The 17498-nt window shown below is 41.1% G+C and overlaps 1 protein-coding gene across 5 annotated transcripts in view; it reads left to right on the top strand.

Annotated features, from left to right (window-relative positions):
• hivep2a (HIVEP zinc finger 2a) overlaps positions 1 to 17498 on the top strand; it is a 64256-nt gene that overhangs the window by 4278 nt on the left and 42480 nt on the right. The window contains exon 2 of one of the 5 annotated variants that reach the window (XM_058613682.1): positions 2147 to 2377. The exons of 1 other annotated variant lie outside the window; for it this stretch is intronic. The gene's annotated coding sequence lies outside the window, so the exon portion shown is untranslated. Of the gene's footprint in view, positions 1 to 2146; positions 2378 to 6024; positions 6716 to 6747; positions 6985 to 17498 lie in introns of those variants that run through there. 3 more of the 5 variants (XM_058613686.1, XM_058613681.1, XM_058613684.1) reach the window with 3 other exon arrangements.

Below are 17498 nucleotides of genomic sequence, written 5' to 3'. Positions count from 1 at the left end.
TCTACTTTCTTTCATTTTTCAGCTTCTTAAATGTGATTATTTTATACTTTCTGTCATTTTTCAGCTTCTTAAAAGTGAAGATTTTCTACTTTCTTTCATTTTTCAGCTTCTTAAATGTGAAGATTTTCTACTTTCTGTCATTTTTCAGCTTCTTAAATGTGAATGTTTTTTACTTTCTGTCGTTTTTCAGCTTCTTAAATGTGAATATTTTCTACTTTCTGTCATTTTTCAGCTTCTTAAATGTGAATATTTTCTACTTTCTGTCATTTTTCAGCTTCTTAAATGTGAATATTTTCTACTTTCTTTCATTTTTTCAGTTCCTTAAATTTGAGTATTTTCTACTTTCTGTCATTTTTCAGTTTCTTAAATGTGAATATTTTCTATTCTGTCATTTTTCAGCCTAGATGTGAATGTTTTCTACTTTCTGTCATTTTTCAGCTTCTCAAATGTGAAGATTTTCTGGTTTCTGTCATTTTTCAGCTTTTTAAATGTGAATGTTTTCTAGAGTCTGTCATTTTTCAGCTTCTTAAATGTGAATATTTTCTACTTTCTGTCATTTTTCAGCTTCTTAAATGTGAATATTTTCTACTATCTGTCATTTTTCAGCCTCTTAAATGTGAATATTTTCTACTTTCTGTCATTTTTCAGTTTCCTAAATGTGAATATTTTCTAGTTTCTGGCATTTTTCAGCTTCTTAAATGTGAATATTTTCTAGTTTCTGTCATTTTTCAGCTTCTTAAATTTGAATATTTTCTACTTTCTGTCATTTTTCAGCTTCTTAAATGTGAATATTTTCTACTTTCTGTCATTTTTCAGCTTCTTTAATGTGAATATTTTCTATTTTCTGTCATTTTTCAGCTTCTTAACTGTGAATATTTTCTATTTTCTGTAATTTTTCAGCTTCTTAAATGTGAATATTTTCTACTTTCTGTCATTTTTCAGCCTCTTAAGTGTGAATATTTTCTACTTTCTGTCATTTTTCAGCTTCTTAAATGTGAATGTTTTCTAGTTTCTGTCATTTTTCAGCTTCTTAAATGTGAAGATTTTCTAGTTTCTGTCATTTTTCAGCTTCTTAAATGTAAATATTTTCTACTTTGTCATTTTTCATCTTCTTAAAAGTGAAGATTTTGTACTTTCTGTAATTTTTCAGCCTTTTAAATGTGAAGATTTTCTACTTTCTGTCATTTTTCAGCTTCTTAAATGTGAATGTTTTCTACTTTCTGTCATTTTCAGCTTCTTAAATGTGAATATTTTCTACTTTCTGTCATTTTTCAGCTTCTTAAATGTGATTATTTTCTACTTTCTGTCATTTTTCAGCTTCTTAAAGGTGAAGATTTTCTAGTTTCTGTCATTTTTCAGCTTCTTAAATGTGAATATTTTCTACTTTCTGTCATTTTTCAGCTTCTTAAATGTGAATATTTTCTACTTTCTGTCATTTTTCAGCTTCTTAAATGTGAAGATTTTCTACTTTCTGTCATTTTTCAGCTTAAATGTGAATGTTTTCTACTTTCTGTCATTTTTCAGCTTCTTAAATGTGAATGTTTTCTACTTTCTGTCATTTTTCAGCTTCTTAAATGTGAATATTTTCTACTTTCTGTCATTTTTCAGCTTCTCAAATGTGAAGATTTTTTACTTTCTGTCATTTTTCAGCTTCTCAAATGTGAAGATTTTTTACTTTCTGTCATTTTTCAGCTTCTTAAATGTGAATATTTTCTACTTTCTGTCATTTTTCAGCTTCTTAAATGTGAATATTTTCTACTTTCTGTTATTTTTCAGCTTCTTAAATGTGAATATTTTCTACTTTCTTTCATTTTTCAGTTCCTTAAATTTGAATATTTTCTACTTTCTGTCATTTTTCAGTTTCTTAAATGTGAATATTTTCTATTTTCTGTCATTTTTCAGCTTAAATGTGAATGTTTTCTACTTTCTGTCATTTTTCAGCTTCTTAACTGTGAATATTTTCTATTTTCTGTCATTTTTCTGCTTAAATGTGAATGTTTTCTACTTTCTGTCATTTTTCAGCTTCTCAAATGTGAAGATTTTCTAGTTTCTGTCATTTTTCAGCCTCTTAAATGTGAAGATTTTCTACTTTTTGTCATTTTTCAGCTTCTTAAATGTGAATATTTTCTACTTTGTAATTTTTCAGCTTCTTTAATCGGAGTATTGTTGAGGAGGACAACAATGTTGGCTCCTGCTTGGTGAACACAGACACGAACGGCTTCTCTGTTGGAAATGTGTCTCTCTTGTGTCCTCCTCCTCTTGTAAACCTGCCGTCGGCCCAAAAAGAAATGGTGCAGAAACCTTCACCATCTGGTGGAAGACAGTGGTCAGACTGCTTTGGCAAAGATGGCTGAACAATCCATTTGCTCTCAGCGGGGTAAATGTCCAGAAAGGCACCTCCAGGTCCAACTTTTGTCCAAGTATCCTCCAACTCTCCTTCAGCTGCTCTCTAACTCTTTTCTTACTCTTCTCCACCTGTCCTCCAGCTCTTCTTCACCTGTCCTCCAGCTCTTCTTCCCTGTCCTCCAGCTCTTCTCCATCTGTCCTCCAGCTCTTCTCCATCTGTCCTCCAGCTCTTCTCCATCTGTCCTCCAGCTCTTCTCCACCTGTCCTCCAGCTGCCCCACTGTGTTTTTCTTCTTTTCTTCATGCTCAGATGTTTCTTTAAACCACACATATTTAGGATCTTTTTGGATCACCTGCTGGGAAATGGAGAAAACCCAAAAACAAAACCCTGAGAATTTTATGAATAGAAAAAACACCAAATGATCTTTGCTGAAAGTTGATAAAAAAATACTTCCAGCTTTGCTCAAGGGCACTGTGGTCGCAGCGCCATAATGGAAACAGGCCCCTCAATAGAAATGAAGGAAGATGATTCAGTGGTTAAGTGAAAAGAAGGAGAAAAACAAACTGTGGATTCAATTTGAAGCAACTTTTGACGTCTCAGTCAGTGTCAGTACCAGTGTTGACCAGCATGTGGCAGAGTTTAGCCCTAACACACACACACACACACAGGTCTGTGCAGCTAGTCTTCTCAGGACTCTGCGTTGACATCCATAATAGTGTAGTCCTAATCTTAGTCCTAAACTTCTGCTCCTCAGAAACGATTAGGACCAGGTTTTATGTCTCTATGAGGACTACACACACCCACACGCCCTCTGAAGATGTAACTGTTATCTCTCAGGTCGTTCAACCTTTACCCTGGAACTTTTATGTAAGATTCGAGCCACACCTCGACACACTGATAACTGTGTGTGTGTGTGTGTGTGTGTGTGTGTGTGTCAGAATCATAGAACAGAAGATGGAAAGATACACAGAGTTGATGTGTGTGAGTGTGTGCACGTAAAAAACAACAACCACACAACTTTTTCACAGAAGTGCTTTGTCTTGCAGATCTTTACAGTTCAACTCTAGGACAAGAGCCTCAGGCCACTGCCTGGTTCTTACTGTGTGTGTGTGTGTGTGTGTGTGTGTGTGTGTGTGTGTGTGTGTGTGTGTGTGTGTCTCAGAGTCTCTGTGCGTCCCCTCTCCTGCTGAGCTGCAGCTCCCTGTCGCCATGGTGTCGTGTTGCCACTGTCACCATGGAGATGCAGAGATCACGTCATGGGAGATCATGGCAGACCATAATCCATGCACACACTGAAGATGTTCATTGAGAAGCTCCATCCATCATACATCCATCCATCATCATTCAACCATACATCCATCCATCATCATTCAACCATACATCCATCCATCATCATTCAACCATACATCCATCATGTTCATCCAACCATCCATCATGTTCATCCAACCATCCATCATCATCATTCAACCATCTGTCATCATCATTCAACCATCCATCATCATCATTCAACCATCCAGCCATCATCATTCAACCATCCATTCATTCATCCATTATCATTCAACCATACATCCATCATCATTCATTCATCCAACCATCCATCATCATCATCCAACCATCCATCATCATCATTCCACCATCCATCATCATCATTCCACCATAAATCCATCATCATTCATCAAACCAGCAATTATCATCATTCAACCATCCATCCATCATCATCCATCCATCATCATCCAACCATACATCCATCATCATCATTCAACCATCCATCATCATCATTCATCCAACCATCCATCATCATCATTCAACCATCGTCATTCATCCATCCATCATCATTCAACCATCCATCCATCATCATTCAACCACCCATCCATCATCATTCAACCATCCATCATCATCGCCCATTAATTCATCCATCATCATCATCCATTATTCACCCATCATCGCCATCATCATCCCCCCATCATCCATTCATTCATCATCATTCATCCATCATCCCACACTCACTCTCCCACACCAAACCTCATAGAGAAAACCAGTGATTTATCGAGTCATTGATCCACTGCTGCCTCCATCACTAAGTTCACATGTCTTGTTTCTTCAAATCCTTTGTTCAGATCGACCTCAGTGACACAAAGTGACCACACGAGGCAGCAGAGGACCAGCAGCTCCTGTGTCCACACAAGCTAAAATCACTGGTTTTCTCTGTGGGCTTTGGTGTGGGAGAGTGAGTGGTTTACACAGTGAGATAAAGACGTGAACATGTTCTTAAAGACATCGTAGACTAACGTAGTGTTGATTTTATGAGTCTTTTGTGACTAAAATCAGTTTGTGTTGAATGAAGACACACCTCAGATGCAGGGGTCGCGTTAACTGAATATTTTCCGTCATTGACCGTTTTTTTAAAACGGTGACGGAAAAATCTGAGAGCCATCCGTCATTTTGACAGATTGCAATTCACACCCCTAAAAACTATGTTGATAAAAAAAGGTGAAAAAAGAGGGATAGATGCAGATGAAGGACAAACTCAGCCCTTGGCCTCAGCGGAGCGAGGAAGCGGCAGTAAGGAGGTTAGGCGAGTTCAGTGGGAGCGGGAGTTCTCCTGGCTGAGGAGGGCGGATAGAAAAATGTTGTGCGACAAAATAAAGATTCCCATCGGAGAATCTGAGCATAATTTCTGACCTGGACACCGTACTCAATGCATCTCGCTATCCTTGTAGTGCTGACAGCGTGTTAAAGAGCTATGCTGATCCACTGGTGCAGAAGGAGCGCATGTTGCGGGATTTCCTACCACGCGCAACTACGCGCAAGCAGGCACGCGATTTAAGTCCATGTGGACCAGGAGGAAGGTGTGAGACTGTGCCTTTAGGCCACAGGTGAACTGTTCATATTCCACTGCAATATGAACAATGCAATTGAATATGTCATTATTATCATTTAAAGTGACCGGTAAAAATGGATTATGACGGGATTGTTATGACCCTGTCAGTCAAAATGACAGACAACGAAAAAGTCTAGCGCGACCTCTGCTCAGATGATCCAATGATAACTTTTATTAACCGAAGGTAACACCCTGGTCTTTCCCTAGCAGCCGCGCAGTGAGAGGTGACTCACGAGCGTCACTCGGACTTTACACCTCTGCCGCGGCGCACAGACTCCAGTGAACTGCGTGGAGATTAGCTAATGTGGTTCCAATCACCAGTTCAGTGGCGGAACGACGTTATCACACGTGTTACACAGAGAGCTGAGGCACGGCCCTGTTAGTCACATGACACAATCTTATCTCTGCACTCATGACACATGACATAAAAGAAAGAAACAGTAATATAACAAAGGATTATATTATATATCATCATTATTATTATTGTTGATGTTATATCTTGTTTGTGTCTTATGGTCACCTTTTGTTTTAAAGAGTCAGGAAAATGCTGACGCTGCACGATGAGCAGCGGGCAAGAGCCACTTACACCAAACCCCATAGAGAAAACCAGAGATTTTAACGTCACGGCACACAGGAGTTGTTGATCCACTGCTGCCTGCCACATCTTATTTTGGAAAATTCGGCTTTTAAAAATCCCTCATTTGGATTTACGTCAGTGACACAAAGCGACCACACGAGGCAGCAGAGGACCAGCAGCTCCTGTGTCCCCGTGAGCTAAAATCACTGATTTTCTCTCTCTATGGGCTTTGGTGTGGGAGAGTGAGTGGCTTACAGACTTCAGTTTGAACGTGTGACGTAGATGTTGTAGACTTTTTATTTCAACAAACAACTTGTATTAGACAGACTGACAGACAGACAGGTCGCTCTGAAGGTGACCGGGGAATCCTGTTCTCTCTTAGCCGGCAGACAGAGCCTCCTCCTCGGCCACTGCTCCTCCTCCCTCCTCCCTCTGCCCTGGTTGTGCGCTGGGGGATCCGACGACGTCACACAATCGCGCGCGCGCAAACACACACACACGCCCTCAATCTCCCTCTCTCTCTCTCTCTCTCTCTCTCTCTGCTTCTATTCTGGGAAGTGGCGCTTGGAATAACCCCTGTGTGTGTGCGCGTGTGTGTGTGTGTATGTGTCTCCTGATTTCACCCTCTCACTCACACACACGCACATACACTCACACACACACAGTCTGAGAGTGTGTGCCAGCAGCAGCAGCTCCGCTAAACAGGAATTCTTCCATTTTTACGCGCAACTTTTCCTCGTCGTCCTCGACTCCTCAGTGGATTTCCCCCCTCGCGCCGTCCCGCTGTCTGTCACGGAGCCGTGGACGAGCTGTCAGGCTCGCGGACCTCCTGTCTGTCACCGCCGGGTTGACGCTTGTTGTCATTTTCGCGCAGACACGGACGCAGCGCAGCGCACAGAGAGAGAGAGAAGGTAAGAGACGGAAGCAGCAGCAGGAGGAGGAGGAGGAGGAGGAGGAGGACAGACCCTGTGACAGCAGCGGCTTCTCTTCATGTGTTCATGTCTCTGTGAGACCGTGTCTTCAGCACGGGGGTCTTTTGTGAGGCTCGCGAGGGCACGGGCTGCGCGGGGCTGTGCGCGGGGAATACCCCGGGCACGCACGGCGCTGCATGCAGATTAACCGCGGTTGCGTAATATCCTCAGGAATTTGCAGTAGCCTGCGCGAGCGACCAGAGAGACGGGTGAGAGAGAGAGAGAGGGTGAGAGGGTGAGGGCAGGTGTTTGTGATGATTTGTGTTTTTGTGCTGAAGTTCACGTGCGGATCAGAGCAGTGTTATGATAATGACGATGACGATGATGGTCACTGTAGTTCAGGAGTGAGTCGACCATCCTCTGTCTCTCTGTTTCTCTCTGTCTGTCTCTCTGTTTCTCTCTGTCTGTCTGTCTCTGGTATTTCCTCCTCTGTCACACATTCCTCGCGAGGCTCCTCTCACTGTTGTTGTTTTCCGTGAACCGCGACAGTCTCGTGTTAACTTGTGTTTCTTTATCTTGTTTCCTTTCTCTATGTGATGTTACTGTGTGTGTGTGTGTGTGTGTGTGTGTGAGAGAGAGGGAGAGAGGGTGGGTGGTGTGCTGGCTGGTTCCGGGAATGTTCCATGACGTGTTGCCGTCTACAGAGGGGCCCAGCCAGGGAGACTGCGACTCGCGGCCTGGCGCTTCTCTCTGTTTCTCTCTCTCACACATACGCGCACACACGCACACACACACATCAGCAGCAGCAGTAACATTCATATGAAATGACACACAGTATTTTAAATTTGCATAAAGGAAAATCTTTGTCTGTAATTACAGCAGCAAGAGTTCAGGTGATAAAACAGGTTAGACACACTTAACTGTTGTAAACCACACACATACACACACACACACACACACACACACACTCACACTCACTCTCACACACCAAAGCCCATAGAGAAAATCTGTGATTTTAGCTACGGGGACACAGGAGCTGCTGGTCCTCTGCTGCCTCGTGTGGTCCCTTTGTGTCACTGTTGAACTTAGTGATGGAGGCAGCAGTGGATCAACAGCTCCTGTGTGTGTGATGTGAAAATCACTGGTTTTCTCTGTGGGCTTTGGTGTGGGAGAGTGAGTGTGTGTGTGTGTGGGAGAGTGAATGGTTTACAAACGTCATAAAAAGGTTGATGTAGATGAGATAGTCAGTGGTGAACATATTCTCAAAATGGCGTCGTGAGGCTTTTGCCAAGTTTGCATTGAGCGTGCGCCTAATCCTGACATGTTTTTAGTTTGTTTTCTGCTGTGAGGACACACACTGATGCCTGTGTGTGTGTGTGTGTGTGTGTGAGCACAGAGAGAAGCCGACCTACGTACCATCTGTCTCACTGCCACCTCAGATGGTCATCATGGTGTAGTGCTTAGGATTGAGCATCGATACACACACACACAGATAGGGGTACAAAGAAGGTGTGAGCTGCTAAACTTTCAATTAATCTATTGCTAATACCTGTGTGTGTGTGTGTGTGATAGAGACGATGACTTGGCCTTTATCTCACTGTGAGACAGACTTTGTAAACCACTCACTCTCCCACACCAAAGCCCATAGAGAAAACCAGTGATTTTAACATCACACACACAGGAGCTGTTGAGCCACTGCTGCCTCATGACTAAGTTCAAATGTGCTGAATTCGGCTTTTAAAAACCTTTGTTCAGATCTAACTCTGTGACACAAAGTGACCACACGAGGCAGCAGAGGACGAGCAGCTCCTGTTAAAATCACTGATTTTCTCTATGGGGTTTGGTGTGGGAGATTTAGTTGTTAAAAGTAAAGTTTTTTGTTTTCTGAGTGGATTAACTTTAACAAATGACACCTGCAGCACAGTAACACAACGTTTAATGATTCTCCTGTGTGTGTGTGTGTGTGTGTGTGTGTGTGTGTACCTGAGAGTGGTAGAGGAACCTGAGAGTGCTCCAGTGACTGAGGTCCTGACAGCTATTGCTAAATTATTAAGACACACACACACACACACACACACAGCCTAATGAGTGGAGTGGCCGGTAAATTGCTCCATTGTGGTTTGGTTTTATATCTGGAAGCAAGGATAAGGAGACAAGACATGGAAGAAGGGGGGGAGGATGAACCACCACGGAACAGGAGAGAGAGAGGTGTGAGGAGAGGAAGTGAGACGAGAGCAGAGAGGAAACAAGGTGATATTAGAGGAGAGGAGGAATGCAGAGGAAATGACACACAAGGAAAGAAAAGGAGGATAAAAGAGAAGAGACGAGTGACATTGGGAATAAGGAAGAAACATAAAAGGAGATGAGAGGAGAGAGGACACAAGAGAGGGGACAGGTGGGAGGGAATTAAGGTGAAAGGAAACAAAAGAGGAAATGAGTTAAGATGAGATGGAGAGGAAACTAGGAAAGGAAATGAGAGAGGATGTGAGTGTACATAAATCATAATCCTTTGAGAATAAAGTCGAAATCTTTTAAGAATAAAGTCGTAATCTTTTAAGAATAAAGTCTTAATCCTTTGAGAATAAAGTCGTAATCTTTTAAGAATAAAGTCGTAATCCTTTGAGAATTAAGTCATAATCTTTTAAGAATAAAGTCTTAATCCTTTGAGAATAAAGTCTTAATCTTTTAAGAATAAAGTCGTAATCCTTTGAGAATTAAGTCGTAATCTTTTAAGAATAAAGTCGTAATCCTTTGAGAATTAAGTCGTAATCTTTGAGAATAAAGTCGTAATCCATTGATAATAAAGTCGTAATCCTTTGAGAATAAAGTCCTAATCCATTGATAGTAAAGTCGTAATCCTTTGAGAATAAAGTCGTAATCCTTTGAGAATAAAGTCGTAATCCATTGATAATAAAGTCGTAATCCTTTGAGAATAAAGTCGTAATCTTTTAAGAATAAAGTCGTAATCCATTGATAATAAAGTCGCAATCCTTTGAGAATAAAGTCGTAATCTTTTCAGAATAAAGTCGTAATCGATTGACAATAAAGTCGTAATCCTTTGAGAATAAAGTCGTAATCTTTTAAGAATAAAGTCGTAATCCTTTGAGAATTAAGTCATAATCTTTTAAGAATAAAGTCTTAATCCTTTGAGAATAAAGTCTTAATCTTTTAAGAATAAAGTCGTAATCCTTTGAGAATTAAGTCGTAATCTTTTAAGAATAAAGTCGTAATCCTTTGAGAATTAAGTCGTAATCTTTGAGAATAAAGTCGTAATCCATTGATAATAAAGTCGTAATCCTTTGAGAATAAAGTCGTAATCCATTGATAATAAAGTCGTAATCCTTTGAGAATAAAGTCGTAATCTTTTAAGAATAAAGTCGTAATCCATTGATAATAAAGTCGCAATCCTTTGAGAATAAAGTCGTAATCTTTTCAGAATAAAGTCGTAATCGATTGATAATAAAGTCGTAATCCTTTGAGAATAAAGTCGTAATCTTTTAAGAATAAAGTCGTAATCCATTGAGAATAAAATCGTAATCCTTTGAAAATTAAGTCTTAATCCTTTGAAAATTAAGTCTTAATCTTTCAAGAATAAAGTCGTAATCCATTGAGAATAATGTTGTTATCTTTTACAACAACTCGTTATTTTTCTTTTACAGTAAAATATAGATTAAAAAACACGTAGAACACAATCAAAGAGAAAGTTTCTCGCGCTTCATAACTTATTTTTTATGATTATGACACAGTGTGACACAGTTGTTGCTTTAGTGCGACGTGAGAATGTTCATCATCACTAAACCTCGCACACACGAAAATTTGCTGCCGTCGTCGCCACACAAACCAAACCAGAATCAGGAAACACTCTGAGTCACAGACCAGGTCGCTGTGAGAGTCACACTTTCACAACTTCACTCATGTACAAACCCTGATGATGATGATGGCTCAGTGAGTGTCAGATGCATGTTGGGAAATGTAGGAAATGTACATGACGCACATTGAAGTAAATAAACTATGGAACTTTAGTGAAAATGAGAATTTTGTTCAAATTATGTTTTTATTTTCGTGATCGTCGTGAACGAAGAAAAAAACATTCATGTAACAACAAACAGTCTTTATTTGAACTTTAAACGACTGTCACTAACGATTCATCGAGAAAAAACTGTGTTAATACCGAAAACTAATGTCTTTGTTTTTCAGTTTGAATTTTTTCTTTGTTTTATGGAGCAAAGAAACTAGAAGATATTCACATTTAAGAAGCTGAAAAATGACAGAAACAGGTTTTAATTCTTTAAAAAAAATTAATGATGAAAATTAGTCATTGTTTGAGCTCGACTTTAATCTTATTAAATTATTTTTCTGTTTGAATATAAAAATGTGACACTGAGACAGTTTTAGGTTGAGTTATTTACGTTTATTTGAATATAAAAGATCTAAATCCAGTCTCAGCAGGAGAGTGATCACAGTCCTGGTTTCATGTTTGTTGTTTGAAATGTAAAAAAAAAAAACACTTTGATTTTTGTGTGATTAATAAAAAGTCTCTGCTGTCGTCAGGGAGATTTTTTACACATCAATACCACACTGATATTTTTACCCTGAGAGACAAAGTCTTTGTTTAGTGTTAGAGTGTGAAAGAGAAACTCATTAAAGCTGCAGTAGATGAGTTATGCCCTGGAAACAACAACCTCAATTTAGTTAAATCATGAAAAAATGTGTATGTTTAGGGACGTCCCGATCCGATATTGATATCGGATATTGGTCCGATATCAGCCAAAAAACGAGTATCGGATTATATCGGACTACCTCTAAAATCTCCGATACAACAGTCCATTCCGCTCCAGCAGCGTGATCACCTGGGCTCTGCGTGTTGGATCACATGATCACAACAACAGTGTGTGTGTGCTACTGCTATTTCAGAGGTTAAACATTTTTCTTTAACCTCTGAAATCAGAGCCTACGAAGCCGCATGGCGAGCGCGAGCTAGCCTTTAGCGCCACGCTAGCTCATCCTGAGGCGAGCTGCTAAAAAAACATTATTTCATAAACCAGCGCCACCTGACGACTTTCAACAGACTCCGTTTGTTAATTATACCCCAAAAAACAGCCACGCCAAGAGCTTTGGGTTTTAATCGGTCCTGAAGCTCCACACACAGAGCTAAGTATGTCTGCGGGGCCTGTCGCAGGGCTCCAAGTTTAAACTCACCCTGTGGGTTGAGCTAATCCAAAACAGTGAAAACAAGGGGGGTGTTCTCTGAAGACACGCTGTTACCTGTGAAACACTTGGTACTTTCCTCCTGATGAAATTAACTGGCCAATACTCAAGGCTGCAATATTGGTATCATATCGGAAGTGAAAAACATACCTAATGTTTTTGTTTGTAGTGCGTCAGACTCAGGATTATTAATTCTGGATTATTACTTTCACATTTTGAGCAAGAAGTGCTCAAAATGTGACTTCTGATGTCATTTGCTGTTAGCTCTCTGTTAGCTTAGCATTAATGCCAGACGAGGAGTTGCGGTTTTTATTTTTCTGTAATTGCTGGAAAACCAAGAGACCCCCCCCCCCTAGTCCAGATTATCTCTGTAATCTAGACTAGAGCTGCGACTAAAGACTGTTTTTATAGTCCATTATTTTGATGATGAAGTTTTTGTCTGTTTTGTCTGTATGTTCACTTTATTCTATTTAAATGAATGATGCAGGTGAACCTGGAGAAAATGGACGGAAAAAGGAGCTCTTTTGTAATAATCACCATCATTATGATTTAAAATGGCTGCAGCTCTTGTCATGAAAGAGAGAAAATGTGTGTATGTGTGTGTGTGTGTGTGTGTGTGAGACTCACGCAGGGAAACAGACGGCAGGACGGACCCTGGCCTCAGTTTTATTCATTTATCCAGAATTACTCTGGCTGCTTTTTTTCCTGGCCTGGTTGTCCTGGCAACCGGCCAGTTTAGTACCTGAGGTGTCACCTCAGCCAGGAGCTGCTGCTGCTGCTGCTGCTGCTTCTGTTGCTGCTGCTGCGGTACTAAACTGGCCGGTTCCTGTACATGCGTCTGTTCTCTGTGCTTTCTTTTTAACAATTGTCAAAATCTGGATGAAAATGGATGGAAATGGCACTTTGAAATGATGCCATTAGCTTTCATTTGTCTTATTCTAATGTCTTTTCCTTTCATTTCTCCGTGTGAACGTAGTTTTTACATGTGCAGGACTTGTTATCCTAGCTACCTAACAGTTAGCAGCTAACAAAACACAACAAACCTTCAAAGATCGTATTTACACGATAGCTAGCATGTTAGCCACCTATATGACAAACTACTGAGACTCTAGAGAGATTAAAAATGAGTTTAATAGCTTTGTTGGCCGCTTGCTAAGTAAGCTAACATGAGAAAAGAGTGTGTGTGTGTGTGTGATGATACATGACGACCTTGTGCGACGGCTATAAAACAAAAAAAATGATGGGATGGAAGACGAGTGACAGCAGAGGATGAAGATCACAGGGTGTGTCGTCTCTCTTAGGACATGGTTGTCTGTGAGGACATGTTGTCTCTGTTAGGACATGGTTGTCTGTGTGAGGACATGTCATCGCTGTTAGGACATGCTGTCTCTGTGAGGACATGTCGTCTCTGTTAGGACACGGTTGTCTGTGTGAGGACATGTCGTCTCTGTTAGGACATTCTGTCTCTGTGAAGACATGTCGTCTCTGTTAGGGAATGCTGTCTCTGTGAGGACATGTTGTCTCTGGTAGGACATGCTGTCTCTGTGAGAATATGGTTTTCTGTGTGAGGACATTGCTGTCTCTGTGAGGACATGTCGTCTCTGTGAGGACATGTCGTCTCTGTTAGGACATGCTGTCTGTCTCTGTGAGGACATTGCCGTCTCTGTGAGGACATGTCGTCTCTGTTAGGACATGCTGTCTGTCTCTGTGAGGACATGGTTGTCTTTGTTAGGACAGAGACCACAACCTGGTCCTAATGAGGCAGCGTCACGTAAACAACCTGGCATTTAAAGGGTTCAAATCCTAATAATAATTATCCTTCAAAAATATTCATCTGTGCTGTCTTCATAGCACTTTAGGGAGTGGACATTTTTGTCCTTAATGATTTAAGAGGGTAGAAAACTTCAAATCTGATGCCACACAAAAAACTAATAATTCAGCAAAGTCAATATCAGAAACATTTCTGTCATAAACACTGACCTTGTCAGGACCAGTAGTCTTTATGGAGACCAGAACCTGGTCCTGGTTAAAGTTTAGGACTAAGATTTGAATTGTGATATACGGTTAAGAGTTAGGATTAGTTATTAACTGTTTGTGTGTGTGTGTGTGTGTGTGTTTGAGTGAGCGAGTGTGAGTGGTGTCACTTCCTCTTCCTGTGTAACAGACGGGCTCGTATCAAGGATGAAGTGAACTCTGTCTTACACACACACACACACATACACACACACTCTATCTCCCCCTCACTCTTGTGTGTGTGTGTGTGACGGCACACAGAAATAGATTATGTAAAGCAGAGATTACGATCTTCTGCACCTCAGAGCACGAGAGTGTGGGCCCTAAATGTGAGTGCCATCTCCTCCACACACACACACACACGCGCACACACACACAGGATGTTTGCAGACTGCACATGTAGTGTTAGTTTAGGTGGGTTATGAGGACGTAGAACGGGACAAATGTCAACGGCTGCTTCACACACACACACCCACACACACCCACACACACAAATACGTTCAACTAAAAAATGTAACAGGAAAAATAAATAAATGTGGAGGAAGTGTATGTTCTGTTGCCATGACGACCACAGATTTGTGTCCTTGACAACAACGCGCCTGAGATAACAGGACTTCAGGATTTGAATAGCATTATGGGATAGGGCCGTTGCCGCGACGACTGCAGTTAGTTTGGTTCTCATTTCCTCCAGGTACCCAGAAGTCCACAGAGCTCTGTGTTTGTCCATTCAAATGACAGGGAAATCACTGTGTGTGTGTGTGTGTGTGTCACTGTGTCACTGTGTGTGTGTGCTCTGGTTTCGTTTCCTCATGCAAATCTCAGTTGTGTTGCTGGTGCAGTCTGCACACTTCCTGTACGTGTTTGATGTCACGACACAACCACGTTTATTTGTTTCTTCTTCTTCGCTGTTGTCGTTGTGAGGACATGTCTTTTCCATCGCCTTGCCTCGCCTCACCACGCCACGGTTTAAGTCGCGTTTCCACTGGCATAGTAACCTGGTACCAGGTACTATTTTTAGTACCTGCTCCGGCAAGGTTCCAAACAGGCTGAGTAGTTAACTATGTGATGATTGGTCAGACCGCCGGTAGTACAGCTGGTTTAACACAACCTTACAACCTGAGAAGAAGAAGAAGAAGAAGAAGACGTGTGTCTGTGTCTGTGTGTGAGTGTGTGTGTGCATCTGTGTGTGTCTGTGTGTGTGTGTCCTTGTTTTCTTTCATAAATCTGAACGTTGGCAGTTTTTCTTTCTTCTTTATTCCTCCTCGTTAATCACTCATTCACAGAATGACAGGATGTTTGTGGGAGGATGGAGTGATGAATGGACGGAGGACAAGGTCATGAGGAGGAGTGTGATTGGTCGCTGTCATCTCTCTCTCCGTTTCCTCCCTCCATCTTTCACGTTTCCCTGTTCTCACCTTTATATCATCCTTTCCTCCCTTCTCATCCCTCCCTACCTTTTCTCCCTCACAGTTTTTTGTCTTCTACTCTTTTCCTTCCTTCTAACTCACTCCAGCATGTCTCCTCTCCCCTCTTCACTTCCTTCTTCTTCTTCACCTCTCTCCCTCCTCTCATTTTCCTCTTCATGCCCTCGTCTTTTCATCACTCGATCCATCTCTCCACAATCTCCTCTGCCAGTGAGGAACAGGTGGCTCTGACACAGAGAGACAGACAGACAGGGAGAGAGAGAGGCGCTCAGGCTGTTAACATGTGGCGGGCAGAAGGAAGGAGGAGGAGTGGGAGGAGGTGGAAACGGAGGAGGCAGAGAAGTGGTTTGACTGAAGGCTATGATTTTCTGAGAGAGAAAGAAAGAGAGCGAGAGAAAGAGCTGCAGGTTCTTCAGTTCCAAGAACATTAGCAGATGATGACATACACTTAAGAGATGAGAGCGATGTAGCAGAAACAGCAGAATTAGCATTAGCAGAAACAGCAGCATTAACGTTAGCAGAAACAGCAGCATTAGTGTTAGCAGAAACAGTAGCATAAGTATCAGTGTTAGCAGAAACAGCAGCATTAGTATCAGTGTTAGCAGAAACAGCATCATTAGCAGAAACAGCAACATTAGCATTAGTGTTAGCAGAAACAGCAGCATTATCATTAGTGTTAGCAGAAACAGCAGCATTAACGTTAGCAGAAGCAGCAGCAGAAACAGTAGCATTAGTATTAGCAGAAACAGCAGCATTAGTATTAGTGTTAGCAGAAACAGCAGCAATAGTATTAGTGTTAGCAGAAAGAGCAGCATTAGCGTTAGCAGAAACAGCAGCATTAGTATTAGTGTTAGCAGAAACAGCAGCAATAGTATTAGTGTTAGCAGAAAGAGCAGCATTAGCGTTAGCAGAAACAGCAGCATTAGTATTAGTGTTAGCAGCCGAAATAGTAGCAACACTGCTATCATAAGCAGCACCATTAGTTTTTAGCGTTAGCAGAAGCAACAAAAACAGCAACAACAGCATCAGTAACAGCATATACTGTATATATGTACATATATACAGAGACTAGTGTTGTTATTTCATTATTTCTCAGCCATATTTACATATTTTTCATTTTAATGTAGAATTATTTCATAAAGAACATAAATGTAGCTTCAGTAGAAACGTGTTCTGCTCTGTTTTTAATCTCAGCCTCTTAATCTCACTAATCTTAATCCTGTGCTGCTGTTTGTAAATCTGACATATTTGGTTGAAAATGGAGGATTGGGCCTGATGTTCTGTAGCTGCTGGGATTAGCCACCACAACATTAGCCACTGTAGCCGTGTCTGTGGCAGCTAACTCCATATGTGTGGCATTAAGTCTGATTAGCTACACGCTAGCTCCCTCACCCTCTCACTCTCTCACTCTCAGGGTATTAGAGTTTAAGAGCTAGCACAGCTGGCTAGCTAGGGGATTAGCACCTGCTAACGCTGAGTAGCAGGCTAAGAATTAGCATTTTAAATCTGACACGACCTGAAAAAACCTATTGAGTGTTTTTATTAGAGTTTGAGAAAAAAAAACATGCGATTTGATCGGGAATGGTGTGCTACGACCTTTTTCTAAGCATTTCGAGAAACCATGGCAACAAAAATTGCAAAAAACTGCGAACAATGTGTGTGCAACCAGCTGCAAGAGCCAGTCTCTCGCTCTCTCTTCAGGTTAAATGTAAAATATATGGACGAAAAAAAGAGAATCAAACATGTTTATGATGATTTAGGACCTGGTTCTTTAGTACCTGGTGTTTTTTAATACCTGGTTCTATAGGACCTGTAGAACCTTGTTGTTGAGTACCTGGTTCTATAGGACCTGGTTCTTTAGTACCTGGTTCCATAGGACCTGGTTCTTTAGTACCTTTAGAACCTGGATCTTGAGTACCTGGTTCTATAGGACCTGGTTCTTTAGTACCTTTAGAACCTGGTTCTTGAGTACCTGGTTCTTTAGTACCTTTAGGACCTGGTTCTTTAGTACCTTTAGAACCTGGTTATTGAGTACCTGGTTCTATAGGACCTTTAGAACCTTGTTATTGAGTACCGGGTTCTATAGGACCTGGTTCTTTAGTACCTTTAGGACCTGGTTCTATAGGACCTGGTTCTTT

Source organism: Solea solea, chromosome 17 (assembly GCF_958295425.1).
Source record: "Solea solea chromosome 17, fSolSol10.1, whole genome shotgun sequence".
Classification (NCBI taxonomy): domain Eukaryota; kingdom Metazoa; phylum Chordata; class Actinopteri; order Pleuronectiformes; family Soleidae; genus Solea; species Solea solea.
Note: the sequence above shows the minus strand (reverse complement) of the source record. Positions and strands in the feature narration are given on the sequence as shown.